This window comes from Simochromis diagramma, unplaced genomic scaffold, assembly GCF_900408965.1.
Source record: "Simochromis diagramma unplaced genomic scaffold, fSimDia1.1 OVJJ01000603.1, whole genome shotgun sequence".
Lineage (NCBI taxonomy): Eukaryota > Metazoa > Chordata > Actinopteri > Cichliformes > Cichlidae > Simochromis > Simochromis diagramma.
This window is the reverse complement of record NW_024387414.1, coordinates 19723167-19739686: the sequence shown is the minus strand read 5'-3', so window position 1 is coordinate 19739686 and position 16520 is coordinate 19723167. Positions and strand designations below refer to the sequence as shown.

At 40.2% G+C, this 16520-nt stretch overlaps 1 long non-coding RNA gene across 1 annotated transcript; it reads right to left on the bottom strand.

Annotated features, from left to right (window-relative positions):
• Positions 1 to 671: 671 nt before the first annotated feature.
• Positions 672 to 16279, bottom strand: LOC120721487. Its single transcript, XR_005693172.1, has 3 exons — positions 15869 to 16279; positions 10383 to 10389; positions 672 to 803 (listed from the first exon to the last, which is right to left on the bottom strand). It is a non-coding gene; the product is annotated as an uncharacterized LOC120721487 (long non-coding RNA).
• Between the last annotated feature and the right edge of the window lie 241 nt (positions 16280 to 16520).

Below are 16520 nucleotides of genomic sequence, written 5' to 3'. Positions count from 1 at the left end.
CCAATTTGTTCATATAAATGCAGAGTCTTCTTCACACACTAAGGTTACCGTAATTATGGAGTTCCACGGGGGTCAGTGCAAGGACCAGTTCTGTTTACATTATACATGCTTTGTTTAGGCAGTATCATTAGAAGGCATAGCATACATTTTCACTGCTATGCAGATGGCACCCAACTTTATCTATCCCTGAAGCCTGATAACACACACCACTTAGTTAAACTGCAGGAATGTCTTAAAGACATAAAGACCTGGATGACCTCAAACTTTCTGCTTCTAAATGTAGATAAAACTGCCGTTATTGTACTCGGCTCTAATAATCTTAGACATGCGGTTTCTAACCAGATTCCTACTCTGGATGGCATTACCTCAGCCTCTAGTAACGCTGTGAGGAATCTTGGAGGAATATGTACTTCAATGCACATATTAAACAAATTTGTTGGACTGCTTTCTTCAATTTGCACAATATCTCCAAAATTAGAAACATCCTGTCTCAGATTTATGCTGAAAAACTAGTTCATGCATTTATTACTTCTAGTCTGGACTACTTCTACTACTATCATTATGATGTCCCAAAAACTCCCTGAAAAGCCTTCAGTTGATCCAAACTGGTGCAGAAAGAGTACTTACAGTGACTAGACAGAGAGAGCATATTTCTCCTGTATCGGCTTCTCTTCACTGGCTCTTTGTTAAATCCAGATTCAAATTAAAAATCCTGCTCCTCAGATACAAGGTCTTGAATAATCAAGCCCCATCTTATCTTAATGACTTTATAGTACCGTATCACCACATTAGAGCTCTTCGCTCTCAGACTTGGGCTTACTTGTGGTTCCTAGAGTATTTAAATGGGAGGCAGAGCCTTCAGCTTGAAGGCCCCTCTTCTGTGGAACCAGCTTCCATTTTGGAATCAGTTTGGATTCAATAAAAGTTAACGTGAGGGTTCCCAATGGTTAGGGACAAATGCAATCGCATGGCAGGATGCTGTGAATGGACCAAACTTCAGTCAGGAGAACGACTGAGATAATCCACCCACAATACGAGGTTAGTGATTAATATACTGCAACAACATGGGAATAGAGCAGCTGCGAGAGAATTTAACATTAATAAATCAATGGTACTGAAGTGGAGGAAGCAAGAAGAATGAGTTGAGTAAAGTTTGATTTATCTGACTGTTTTGTTTTGCTTAATACGCCTTATAATCCGGTGCACCTTATGCATGAAAACAGACCCGTTCATCGATGGTGCGCCCCGGTGTGCCTTATGGTCCGAAAAAAATGTTAATATTAATTCGTATATATCCAATTTGTATCATATTTGCTACATCCTGCATTTTTTGTAATTTATTGCTTAAAAATGTCCTGTGCAGTTTGTTTCATTCCTGCGGGGGCGAAAAAACAATCCTACTGATGATGTAAAACACATGTATCAAATATACATTTGGCTTTAAAGGGTTAAAATAATCATGGCAGCAATATAAGGAATAATACTCATCAGTCATCACTTGCTTCAACATAATGAATAAAAATCATGAGACTATTAGACATGAGAGAAAGAAGTGGAAAAACTTGAGAGGCAAATATGTTTACCTCCAAAGATTCTTGAACACAACTAAGAACAGGGATCCAGGAAGGTTTTTATTTGTCTCTATTGCGGCTGGAATTGCAGTGAAAACACTGGGACATGACAATGGTGTTATTTTTGTGCCTCTATTCTGAACGCACATAAAAGAAATTTGAGCGCACATAAAAAAATTTTGCAGGTTGAAGTATTTGAAGTTTACACAGCACCATTCTCGCATGAAAATATCTTAAAAGTTTATTTTGTGACCCAGAAAGAGTAATATTTCAAACTCCACCACTCTGTGTTCCTTCGCCACTGCCTCGTTTGAGTTTTAGACGAAATGGATTCTGGGATATTGTATTTCATCATTTCTAGCTGATTGGAGTCCAGACCAGCCAATCAGATTTTTTTTGCATTCAAGTCTGTGATTGGCTGGTTTTGTAGCACAAATATAACGGTGTAGAGAAAGAGTTGAGCGCACGGGCAGAAATGTTGAGAGCGCGAGCAACATGTTGCGAGGAAGTGCAAATGCAAAAACTGAGCGAGTGGGGCTGCTATTGTGTGTGTGTGTGGATAATAGCAAACACTAAAATACATTTTTTGCACGCAGAAATGAATTTTGTTCACTCAAATTCAACTTTTCTTCGCTCAAAATAAATTTCTCCTCAAACTACAACACTTGCACCTGCAAAATTTTTTTATGTGCGCTCAAATTTTTTTTACGTGCGCTCAGAATAGTGGCACAAAAATAACACCATACATGACAAGGTAATTAACAAATAATTCACCAAACAAAAAACAAGATGGGTGGCAACAGGGTCAGCCGCTTGCATAGGTTACATCGTAGGCTCCACAAAGATTCACAGCAGAATTATAAATCAACCACAATCACAGAGGGGCACCATGAGGACATGCAGCCCACACACAGAGGTCCCATCCAACCAGGAGACTCAAACCAGGAAACTTCTTCCTGCTTTGCTTACAGTCCTAACCACTCCATCACTGTGCCTCCCAAAAATGCAATTGCATGCTGTGCCATTCGCTACAGTTTGCTAGCAGCTGTAAGAACACTGAGAGTCGAGTCATTAATGGATCCGATTAAACAACTGTTTTTGGCATTTTTGCTAAACAGTGGAAGAGTGCATTTGTTTTGCCCTCCAGGGGATGCTCCTATAATGATGTAACATCACGTGAAAACTATGAATAGCCATGAAGTCCTGTTGCTAACTTCACTATCTCTCCATTACCTGGATGATGGTGCAGTAATGGAAAATGGTGAACCAGTGGATGCATTCCCAGGGACAGGAAATAACAGGACTCTTTTCTGGAAGCTGGCAAGCACTGTGACATTGAGATCCTTTGCATGAAATTACTAAGTTACCTAGGCCATTAGACGCAGAATAAACTAAACGTGTCCCATTTAATCTACCAGACTTTAAACTCAGCATCTTGACATTCATGAAAAGAAGTAGAGAAGAGAGGCTTTAGAGACCTCCCTGAAGGGCAGGCATGAAGAGAGGCAACCAGAGATGGTAATGTGGCTCTGTGTGTGTGTGTGTGTGTGTGTGTGTGTGTGTGTGTGTGTGTGTGTTTGAGGGGGGGGGGGGTAGGGTCACTTGAGGCAGTTGAGAACTCATTTCAGACCCAATCCTAACCCTCTCAGTCACTCAGTCATCTCTCCTTACAACTCAATACTAAGGACCTGTGTGTCTCTGTCTGACACTCTATGTAACTCTTCATTATCCTCCAGCCAAATTCAAAACAGACCCCCTCCCTCACCTCACAGTGGCGCAGCAGTAGGGGCCCTTTTTGTCAGCCCAGAGTCAAACAAGCTGCCCCCACCCTACGCTTTCCAACATGGCTGGAATGTTTTCCTGTTAGTTTAAGTCTCATCTCAACTAATTAATATTTTTGCTTATAGCTGCTGTAGTTCCCATGAGAGGCCCCTTAATTAATCATTTATAAATCTACACAGCCTCCCAGTTTATTAGTCTCTGCCTTTGGCGTTGGCTGACTGCATTGGGAAACCGCAAATGATTAGTTACAGGAATGAAAGCTTTTTTTTCCCTCTTCTCTCACTCCCTTGTTTGCAGCTGATTAGGGCCTCACACAGAGGTATTTCCACAGCCCTGCACTGCACTTTAATTCATTCAGAGCACCTGACACATTATTCACTCTCCCACCTCTCTGATCCTCTGCCTATTGTTTGAACCAATGTTTTTCCTCAGCCGCACTGAGGCATGGCGATCAGTTAAGGATCACTCTCAGCCCAGTCAAAACAAAAGCCACAGCACCAAACATGGAAGAAGGGAATTATAACGCTGAATGAGATCTTGACCATGTGGTGAGCCTGAACTGGCCTGCCATGGAGACTGGCCTGATTTCCAGACGCTTTTGGGATCAGGTTGAGGGCAGGACTGGTGACGGAAGGAAAACGCATTCACAATTAATCCCTTAGAGCTAAGGACTTCAAGCCATGTCACAGCGCTAAAGCTGTCAGACATTTATTGGAAAAGAGGCAATATTTCCATCAGTTTAACAGAAAAATAAATTAATTGAATCAGCTGAAAGCAGTGTGGGAGGTTTTCATAATGTCTTTGCACTCTCGGGGAAGAACGCCTCATGCAACAGGGTTCCTTCATCCAATTAGACCTCCGCTGGCTGGCTCACACCAGCCTCACTCTGCTCAACATTCCACCTTATCGCTGCCTTTTTATCCCTTTTATCATCAAAGTGACTGCACTTTACTTTGGCATATAGGTAAAGCTTCCAAAACCCTCCTAGAGAGATGGACTAATTATGTTATAAGAGTCACACTGTGCAGCTCTGGATAGCCTGCTACACATGCAGCCGTGCTGGTTGATCCTAATGTTGAAATGATGTGAGGTTGGATGTTCAGCATTAAACTATACTGCAAAGGAAACATGGCATAAAACGTAAAATATAATAGCAAAACCTGGACCTCTTGCTGTAAAAAATATATCCCTTGATTACTAGTTTTTCTGTTCCCAGAACACCTCAGCTCTCTGCACAAACACAGCATATCAAACTGGACTTAACTGGACATTGTGAGGTTCATCACAGCTATTTGTTAATCAGCACGGCGGCACACTTTCCCTGCAGATAACACAGGCAGAAAATGTAATCATCCGAGAGTGCAGGAGAGAGAGGGGGAGAGAGACTGCACGAGTGAGGTAATTACATTCACGTTCGTATACATAGTGACAGCAAATGTGTGGCTGTTTTTGTCTGCATAAGGACCAATTACTTTTATTGAAATGTGTAATAATTTCCCTCTTTTTCCATAGTGATGGGTCTATTAATGGCTCAGAGACTAACTAGATCAAAGAAAAGCCCTGCAGAAAGCGGAGCTCCATCTGCACTGTCTTTTGCACTGAACGTCGATGTAAGCCACATTAGTAGTATTTGTGCTCTTTTGATGGCGCCGTTGCACTGTAATGCACCGAAAACTAATTCCAGGTGTCATCTCAAATAAAATATTCTAACGAGAAAACGTCAAACCAGGGATGGAATCAGAAATAAACATACTGGCCAGTACAGTGAGCAAAATGCATACATCCAAACCTTGCAAACAAAGGCCGTGCCAGCCAACAGACTTTACCTCAGGACGCTACCAACAGGACTGATCAGTGTGGTGATTTTTATGTAGTGATTAAACTTGGTCATCTGATGCTTTAGGATGCAAAATGCCATTTTCCACAAATGAAAGAGCAGTAAATGCATATTCAGAGCAAACACTAAACACCAAATCGGTGTATTGTTATATACCATTCATGTCTGTTAGCATTAGTTCAATTAGTGTGCTCCAGAGACCTAAAAAAAAAAGAGCAGGCGTGTGAATTGCTTTTCACACACCTCTGTTTACAAATGTGTTTTTTTCATGTACAGTTTGTACTAAATTAAAGAGTCGGGTTTGGACAGCCAAAGCTCCCCTTCCCTTTCTTCTTAATCTTTTTTTTTTTTAATTAAACCAAGACTGTCGTCTCTTTATACAGTACACTGACGGATCACCTTATAATTTTTAATTTCTCAGCAAACTGAATAATTTTTTTGTGGTTTTTAGCTCTTGGTCCTGTTTACCTCCTGGTTGAAATATTAGGTTCATCACTACATGGAAGCCTCTGCACAGTGCCACCGTGTTTACATGTTGTCATAAATATCAGTTATGGCACTTTGATTGGCAAATATGTTATATTCCGTATGTTAAATCATGCTTTAGCTGTAACATTAGTAACTTTAGTAATATTAGAAAATAGCATTAGTAACTTAATTGTAATAGTATTCGTGTGCCAGTGTGTTAGATAGACCTGTTTAACTGTTGCTTAATGCAGATATCTAATTAGCCAATCACATGGATTTACACATGGTCAAGACGACCTCCTGAAGTTCAAACTGAGCATCAGAATGAGGAAGAAAGGTGTTTTAAGTGGCTTTGAGTGAAACATGATTGTTGCTGCCAGACAGGCTGATCTGAGTGTTTCAGAAACTGCTGATCTACTGAGATTTTCCTACACAATTATCTCTAGAGTTTACAGATAATGGTCTGAAAAAAGTAACAGAGGGATAATGCCGATGCTGATGGAGATGAGGAAGGATCAGAGAGGGACCAAGTCACGAACCATCAACCTCCATGCTCCAACTTCTCTTCTTTTCATGCACATGCCAGTAACCCTTCTGCAGCCAATCAGTGCTGGGAATAAATCGGAGGAGAGAGAGGTTAATGAGGATGACAAAAAGATAATAGGGGGATAATAGATGTGCCAGCACACTGTGTGCATAACAATACCAGAGGTCAGAACAAAAATGACCAGACTGCTTCAAGATGGCAGGAAGCAAACAGTTACTGAAATAACTTCTTGTTATACACAAGGTACGCAGAAGAGTATCTGTTAATGCACAACACATCCAACCTTAAAGTAGTTGGGCTGCAGCAGCAGAAGACCTTGCTGGGTGCCACTCCAGTCGTCAATGAACAGGAAACTGGGGCTACAATTCATACAGACCAAATGTGGACAATAGAAGATCGGAAAAGTGTTGCCTGCTCAAATGAGTCTTTATTTCTGCTGTGATGTTTGGATGGTAGGGTCAGAACTTGGCATAAACAACATGAAAGCATGGATGCATCCTTCCTTGAGATGGTAGCGGTGTAATGGTGTGAGGGATATCTCCTTGAAGTAAACTGGGGATTATTTAAGCAACACCTTTGTCAATATCGTTGCTGACCATGTCCATACTCTTATGCCCACGCTGTACACATCTTCTGATGGCAGCTTCCAGCAATATAACGACCGTTGTCACAAAGCTCAGATCAAATCACACTGGCTTCTTCAACATGGGAGTGAGTTCACTGTACTCAAATTCCCTCCATCATCACCAGGTATGAGTCCATTACAGCACCTTGGAGGTTTGGTGGAATGGTAGGTTTACATCATTGACGTGCAGCTGACAAATCTGCAGCATCTGTGTCATGCTATCATGTCAATATGGATCAGAATCTCAAAGGAATGTTTCCGGCACCTTGTTGCATCCCCGCGACAAAGAATTAAGACAGTTCTGCGAAAAGGAGCCAGTGAGCATATATACACGCACGCACTCGAGCTACCGTCTTGGAGTAGAGCATCTGCTTTACTTAATATCTGAAACCGGGCCTTCTTGTAGTGAGCCACTTTGTGCGGCCCTTGACATGAAACAATGATCTTTTTTTTGCGATGATACCGGAGGCAGTTTTCCTCGGTCCCTTATTTTCATCTATTAAACCCTGTCAGTGCAGACTCTCTTGGCAGTTCTTGGCGCTTTGTGTCTTTTGTGTCCCATACAAGGCTGAATGATGAGCGGAAAAAGAGCAGGCACACTTCGAAAATAAAATTTAGTTGTTTTGGCCTTGTTACATCAGATGATTATGTGTATTCGAGGCCATGGCTTAATAGGTAACTGAAACACACGGCAGCTGTTGTTGTGGACGGCCATTATACAGCGCAAGGGTTTGACAGTAATAACACGCCTGTGCAATATTGTGCACTTTGGCTCAACAACACTACAAATTTTAAAATAAACATGCAGTTGAATCAGTGCCTCTTGTTGACAAAGCGTTAAACAAAACATTACATTATGAGCCTAAAATGTTATCTGGAACTGTTTATATTCCCCCCAAACTACAGGTGTTTCTTTTTTTCACGTCCACCCCGCACAAATATTCCAACGCTGATTTTTGTCATGCTGTTAAATTAAGCAGAAATAATTTAATAGCGCCTGGTGAGTTGGCACACAGAGGAATAAGCTCATAAAACCTGACAAAAACAAGCAATGCTCCATTATTCTCTTCGTTCTTCTGTGGCCTTGAAAAGTGCGAAGAGTTAACTTTAGATATGAATTTAGCTTAGGCCACTGTGGTTGGCTTCAAAGCTAAAATTACTTAGAAATATATTGTTTTCGGCTGAAGTGTAAGACTGAGCCTTAGGGCAGCTCTTTTATTCTTGCATTGTTGTTTTGATTAGATTTTATTTTTCAAAATTGCACAAAACAGAGTGCAGGCTTTAGCACACAACTAGAATAACTAAAAGCAATATCCTTTGGAGTGCTGCTGTCTTTGTGTACTTATACCCACCTTCTCCATTATTTCTTGCTCTGTCTTCCATCTCTCTGTTGCTTTGTTGAACACCTAAATTAAAACAGGTGAAATATTGAAATCTGTTTTATGAATGAGGCTGCTTGTTTCCTTTGATTTGTTCGTGCAGTAATGAAACTCTTATCTCTCCTGCGAGCTATTTGGTTGTGAAATTGCTGCGCCACAAACCTGACACATTAGAAGCTATGATGTGGTTTGGAGGAGATATACCGTAGCATGTGCAGCTGTGTTGTCATTCTAACATTGCTTTTTTGAGCACTGATTAACTGGATTAATAGTAGCTTTCTTATCCAATCATGAGCCACATCAGCAGAGGAGAAAAGCCATATATAAAGTGAGACAGGATAGTACTGTTGACATAACCTGACATCGGTACAGAAATAACATTATTGAATTGAAATATAAACCTAGAATATGCAATGAAGTTATAGAAATTTTATTACATGATCAAAAAGGCTTCAATTTGGAGGTTTCTTTCTCAAAGGCTGATAACTGGAAATTGTTTTATTATTTTATAAAATAAGTATAATAAGAGTTGTAACTGTAAATGCATAAATTCAAGGGTCTGCCTGAAATAAAATAGGCTCTAGAATAATAAATAAATAGAATAATAACCTCTGGAATACTTTGTTACAAAAAGGAGATCACGGTTGACTCAATATATGCAAATGCCCAAAAAGGGTCCAAAATCATCACTCCATCACCACCGTGCGTAACAGCTAGTGTGGTGTGTTTGTGGCCAGATATTTCTATATCGACCTCATCTATCCAAAGGACAATACTCCAGAAGTCTTATGGTTCCAAGTTTGTAAACCTTTGACAGCTGTGCTATCATGTACTTTTCAGAGAGAAGAGTCTTTTTCCTGGCAAGTCCAAACAAGCTGTACTTGTTCTAATTGTACTGTCATGAACTTTATCACTTAGCACGCTAACTGAGGCCTGTAGAGTCTGAGATGTAGCTCTTGGGTTGTTCGGATGTGCACTTCATGGAAGATTTTTGGCATTGTTTAACACACATCTCAATGCTCCAGACAGCCTGCTATTGGTTATCCTCTTAATTTCTGTGGAAGCAGTAATGGTGTTTTTCACAGGACTGCATTGGACTGTGTAGAATGTGATCTAATTTAGAATAAATAGATTGTAATACAAAGTATGCTTCCGGTTCTGCTACTTTGAGTCATTCAAAAGTCACTAACACGCGAGCATGCGATGTTCTCAGTTTCTCTAGTTTCACAACTGAGGCTTCGAAAGAGGTAAAACCCAGAGGATGAAATCATAGTGGGTACTCCACCTTTTTATGAAGGATATGTTGCTGGTTGACCTTTTTGTGTGCAGTTTGCATGTTCTCCCTGTGCTTGCGTGGGTTTCCTCCTGGTACTCCAGCTCCCTCCCACAGTCCAAGTCATGGATGATAGGTGAATTGGTGATTCTAAACAGGCTGTGGATGTAAAACAGATAAAGTGCCTGCTAGTGCATAGAATAAAGGACTGCATGAATGTATGGTTAAAATGTAGCTTGTAGTTTAAAGTGCTTTGAGTGGTCAGTAAGACTAGAAAGTGTGGTATAAATGCAAGTATATCACTAACTTTATTTTCTGGTGCTGCACAGGTAGCATACAGTTAGGCTGTATGTGGTGTAGAGTGGAGGGATTTCTTCTGCAATGCTACGACTACACATTTGCACAAGCATACAAGAAGAGCTGTGGATGTGTGTATGAAAACTTCCCTGGCAAATCTTTGCAGGTTTATTTTATTTTTTCAAATATTTTTAGTGCAGCGGCTTAAAATTTGCATTGCATGAATTCGTCCATCTGTTGAGAGGGTGACTCCCTTGTTTCCAACAAGTTTAATCTACCACTCTAAAATTAACCCGCCTGAAAGCAGGTTAAACATGTAGCGTCTGTTACCATGGTGAGCCAGCCTGAGTAAAGTGATATCTAAACACCCCATTGATCATTGATGCAGTAAATCCACTGTGCTCAAAAGCAAATAACTAATCATTATAACAGTAATATGCAATTTGCTGCGAAGCAAGAAAAGGGTGAAAGAGCAGCTTCTTCATGTATTAGCTCTGTTGTCTATCTCTGAAATAATTTTCAAATTTAAATAATCAACAATGAAGATGAAATACAAACCTTGTTATTTCACTGCTACTTCATATCATCATCTCTCATTCAAACATCGCTCCTCCTAATCCACCACGAGAGATTAATAAAGTTATTGTTGCATTTTAAAAATGCTTTTAGCGTATGTCCGTAAGCCTTGTGAAGAGCATGTAAACCAAAGTGTAATACTGTAATCTCAAGCATGATGCCATCACCATGCAAAAACTTCACCCCCTGCCTGATGCAAAGACATTCCTTGCTTATTTTTTGCATATTTGTCACACTTGTTTCAGATCACCAAACTAATTTTATACCACTAAAAGACAAAGATAACCCAAGTAAATGCAAGATGTTGTTTTTAAATTATGATTTCATTTATTAAGGGTGAAAAAAAGTTCTCCAGACCTAACTGATGAATTAACTGTGAATAACCACATTTCTCTTTTTGAAATCCGGAGCCTGATTCCTGCCAGACCTGTTGAATCAAGAAATCACTTACGCAGAAGCTGTCTGACAAAGTGAAAAAGGAATAGGCTAAAAGATCTCACAAGGCAAAACATCATGACATGATTTAAAGAAACAGCTGAGACCTATCCATCTGGAAAGACTTTGGGACCCCAGTGAACCACAGTGAGAGCCATTATCCAAAAATGGAGAAAACCAAAAGGTTTGGATTACTTTTTCCCCCCATGATCAATAAAATAATTTAAAATCTGCATTTTGTATTTACTCAGGTTATATTGGTCTAATATTAATATTTGAGTTTTTTTGTATTTCAAAAATGCAAAAACAACAACTGAGAAGTTTTTCGTGGCCCTGTATCTAGAGTTATAGAGTGCTAAAGAAAAGGAAGAGACATATGAGCGCTGGGTGAGTCAGTGTTGATGGCTGACGGTTACATGGAAAAAAAAACAGAGGCACTTTAAAGCTTGGGTTTTGTGACATGATGTCCAGTCTGCTTGTCCTAATCTGCTGTAATAGAATCCTGATTTCTTTGACTTAGAGATGAGAGTCACTGTGATATAGTGCCCAGGCACCATCTGCAGTTATGGCCATCATAAAAGGACAAAGAAATATCTGACAGGTTTAAAGAAGAAATTGTCACGAAAAAATTGCAGTCGGAAATTAAGAGCTGAAAATGAAATACTGAGCACATTATATGTCAGTTTTTGTGTATCGCAGCTATTAATCAATTACCCGATGGGTTTATGAACTGAAAATTAACCAGCAACAATTTTGAGGATCAGTCAATGTAAAAAAAAAAAAAAGATCTTTTTCATCTTCTCAGATGTGACAGTTTAATGTCTTTTGTGGTCAGAGTTGACAGTAATTAAATTATCTTCAGGTTTTTTTACTGGACCAATTTGAATGCATCACCTCAGGCTCTGAGAAAGGATAAAAGGCATTTGTCTGCATTTTATGACATTTCATAGAATAAACATTGAATTTATTAGCGGAGAAAATAAGTTGCCATCAAAATATGCACTTATACAAGCTGACTGTGTAAGGAATAAGATAATAATAACAGCTAATAAAATGCATCTATCCCACAACTCAATATCTAGGCAGTTGATGTCATGTAAAATTAAATCCTGCTTTGTGTATCTCTCCTCGTTGTAGGAGTAAATGTAATCTGCTGGGTTGTTGAACACTGTAGCCACAAATGGCTAAACACCCCTTTGTTTTATATATGTCTGTACTTCTTTCACCGTTGTACAGTATACCAGGATGAGAGATGAATCAATATTTGAGATAGCTACTAAATTATGCATTTAAAAGGATGGTAAGCCATTTTGCACTGAGAGCTTCTACATGTAAAGCAGGGCCCTTTCATAGGACCTTTAATGGTTTTGTGGTGTCATTGTGGACCATTACACTGAAATCAGACCAATTTGATAATGGCTTTCTATTAGTGACCTTGGATGAAAGAATCACAGATAATCTACATCTAAACTAATGCATTTTGTCCTTGCAAGGACAAAGAATTTGGTTTAGAAATTGGCACCTCACCAAATAGAGGCGTCCATTCATCGGTGACGCTCGCACACAAACACACTCACATATACAGTTTATACAAGTGCACGCTGCGATGTCGGCGAGCAGTAAGGGGGCAGCAAATCACCCTCTGACACCAGAGGAAGAGAGGCAGGCTGGTAACCTTGTAAAAGACAATCGCTGAGGCCAAATTTAATGAAATGGCTAATAAAATTATTCGGCATATGGTCCCCAGTAATAAGAAACAGGCATGTCCCAACTTTAATGCTATTTACCCACCTGACTAAAGTATAACACTGATTTGGCACCTATGTCCAGATTGAACTGGAAAATGACTTGCTAATCTGTTTAGGTATTTGGAGTAATTGGGTCTGGTGCCAGTGAAGGGGATTTCCTTGACTGTTGAAAGTCTCTGCTAGTAGTCCATTCCCAGCTCCTTGGTATAATTACTCTGACAGAGCTGTGGCCACAGGGCCTGTGAGCAGGGCTGCTTTTTAAACTGTAAATTATGAAGGATTAGCATTTATGAATTTTAAATCAGGACTGTGGTAGGAGACACTAAAGCTGCTTAGTGATTGCAAACGGCAACGTCTAAGCAGGCAGCTCTACACCCCTCACTCTCCAAGCTGTTCAGTGTGTGTGTGTGTGTGTGTGTGTGTGTGGCTGTTTATTCAAATGTAGCTCCGCATAAACACAGAATGCTCAGACTGGACTCCCACTATTCGCTTAAAGCGAATAAGGATCTGACATCTTAACATCAGCCCCATCCCAGGCTGTACTGCGTGTGTGTGTGTGTGTGTGTGTGTGTGTGTGTGTGTGTGTGTGTGTGTGTGTGTGTGTGTGTGTGTGTCAGAATGGGTGAAAGTGAAGGAAAGTGAGGCTGTGTTTGCCAACTCATGCGGGGTGCATCTCCCCTGTCACTCCTTCTCAGGCTGGTGTTCTGCTCTTCACTACTGTGTGTCACACTATGCAGAATATCCAATGGGTGATTATGTTAATGGGGGACTTGATCCATGTTAAATTATGCATAATGGATTGATGTGGCACAAAGTCATCAATTAGACAGATATCAGCACTAAAAAGTGTGACACAGCATAATCTTTTTTTTCATGTGTTTTCAGTTGTCAGAATGGCAATACATGGCAACTGTAAGACTTCGTGTGCATCAGCACACGCAGGCTAACAACATGTTTAGTTATCCAGTTTGACTGTATAGCCCTGTTATTGTGTTGCCATCTGGAGTTGACCTTGCTTTGTTTCTGAATTTACAGTCATCAAGCTCTTCAGCTGAGGTGTGAGTCCATGACTGGCCTGTAGTGATATTTAACGAGGCTGGGGGACAGACACCACAAGAGGCCTCATGTCACACCTCTAGGAGCTGCCTGCACCAGGGTCACTGAGCCATGACCTCAAGCCTGCAGTGTTAACTGGTTTAGCCAGGTGGCAATAGCAGTAAGGGGGGGGCATGGAGGATTTGTTGGGTTGAGCATTAAAAACCCTCCCCATGAGCCGAAGAACCCCAGAGTGCAACATTTTCTCCTTTCCAAGATTTCACACTCGCTCATCTCCAGAAATGCTTAACAAATATCAATCGACACAATACCATCAAAATTAACACAATTTGTACGCGTTTCATCAAGTTTCTGGAAGCTTTTTAAATTGGATAACAAACGGGCAACAAAACTTCACCCAGATATTAAGAGAATCCACTTGGTCTGTTATCCTTCAGGAGACATTTGTCTGACACAAGTTAGGTCCACTTATCACTGCGAATCAATGCAAAGTTAATCTGAATGATCATTTTTATACCAGGATGGAACTTTTTTGTGTGTGGTTTCTTCTTGGACGACGATGCTTCTATCCATATAGAAAGTTAGTGTAGTATAGTGTAGTTTCATGAGCATGAAAATGATATAAATCACATGAAAATAATCTTTGCAGTCGCCAAATCTCAATCTAATTGAACATCTATTTCTGAGTCAGGTGTTAGAAAGTGCTCTTTAACACCTTCATCAACTATTTTTTGGGAAGAATTGTGTTCAGCTGTCCAGTAATGGTCTTTTAAGTTTTTAAGTATCAGTGCCGGGATGTATTGAAACTGACACCTCTTAAATGCTCAAGCACACAAACACCACATTGGCTTTTCTTTCATTTTAACCCTCCCAGTAGTAGGGTACTGTGCATTGGTTGAAGCCAGATTTATTTTTAAATTATTGTAGATGACATTTTTTTCTGATTAATATCTAAGCAGACCACGTGTTTAACTCCTTCCCCCTTTGAAGGCCTACTAGGAATAACCCTTGTTTAGAGGTTTCTGTCATATTTCGGCCTGCTTCCAGAACATAGTTGCTGGGTGTGCAACAGACGTTAGTGAGGGTTATCAGCCTACCAGGGATACCCTTGGAGAAGCTGAAATCCTTTTCTCGGGTTCGTTAAACCATTAGAATAGGATCTGGGCTTTTTACAGATATATATACTAACATGTCAAAACTCGTCATTACAGGTGCAGAGGAGTCATCTGTCATCTTAATGGGGGAAATAGTTGGAGATCTTAAATCTCCATTTCTCTTCCAGTTTTTCTCGGTGCTTAATTTTGACACAAAGTTGATATGATCCTGATTATTCTTCATCCATGTGCAAAAACTGACCACAGAGAGACCCTGCTGATAAATAACTGCTAAAAGTAGACATGCTTAGAAATCTCCAGCGTGTTAGTGGACAAGCCCTCAAAGCTGAGGAACAAAGCCATATTTTGAGCCAGGAAACATTTACGTTTGCATCTCCTCTTTCACCAACCTTTTTGTGCCATAAGGACTGTCTGACTAGAGATCACGCTTTCAGAAAACAGTAAACTGAACGAACAGTGTAAAATGTTACATGGCAAAGTGAGCCCATGCGATAAATGCATCTGCCGCACTACTGTAAAGTACTGTAAAGAAGGCAGCAAGGACTCAAACATCAATGTGAAGTCCACATGAACATTTAAAGGAGTTTTATAACAGTGTAGACCTGACAAGTTAACAATTAACATGTCAGGCAGGTCATCAGCCACATTGACAATGAGTTTGAGTTAAAGCAGGAGACCAGTCTTAGGTAATATTTACCAGTAAATGATGACAGTAAGACCCATTACTAATCCGTTACAGGAAAGGGCTGAAAAAGTTTCTAGAGAGATTTATTTTGTTTGTAACTACTCTTTCAAGAGTTTCTGAGATAAAAGATGAAGTTTCTGAGATGAAGGTTGGAGGTTGGCCTATAATTAGCTAAGACAGCTGGATCAAGTGATGGCTTTTAAGTAATGGTTTAATTACTGCCACCTTTAAAGACCTGTGGTACATAGCCCATTAACAGAGATAGACCGATCATGTTTAAGATTGAAGTATGAATTAATGGTAGGACTTCTTTGAGCAGTCTTGAAGGAATGAGATCTAACAGGCCCGTTGATGGTTTGGAAGAAGTGGTTATTGAAGTTAACTTAGAAGGATCAATTGGAATAATCAGGCCCCATCTTATCCTAAAGACCCCATAGCACCATATTAACCCGGTAGAGCACTTTGCTTTCAGACTACAGGCTTACTTGTGGTTCCTGAATATTTAAAAGTAGAACGGGAGGCAGAGCCTCGATCAGGTCACTCTTCTGCAGAACCAGCTTCCGGTTTGGATTCTCGAGACAGACACTGTCTCTGCTTTTAAGATTAGGATTAAAACTTTCCTTTTTGATAAAGCATATAGTTAAGGCTGGATCAGGTGACCATGAATCTTTAGTCTGCTGGGCGTTTCTTCTGATGCACTGAGTGTTTCTTTAATCACCATGTGTTTATACATTAGTTATCATCATAATCATCTTCTCCTTGCCACCAGCCGGTCGCAGCAGACAGCCGCCCCTCCCTGAGCCTGGTTCTGCTGGAGGTTTCTTCCAGTTAAAAGGGAGTTTTTCCTTCCCACTGTCGCCAAGTGCTTACTGAGAGAGGGCCACTTCATTGTTGGGCTTTTCTCTCTATTACTGTAGGGTCTTTACGTTACAGTATAAAGAGCCTTCGGGCAACTGTTCGGGCACTATATAAATAAAATTGAATTTAAGTGAATTTTAAACTGATCTTTTTTCAATTTGTCTGCTTAATGACACATTTTTTAAGTGGGAAAACATAAATTGACTGTGGTTCATCATAGCTTTATAAAGTAATCTGTCTGTGATTGCACTTAAGCATACTGCAATAG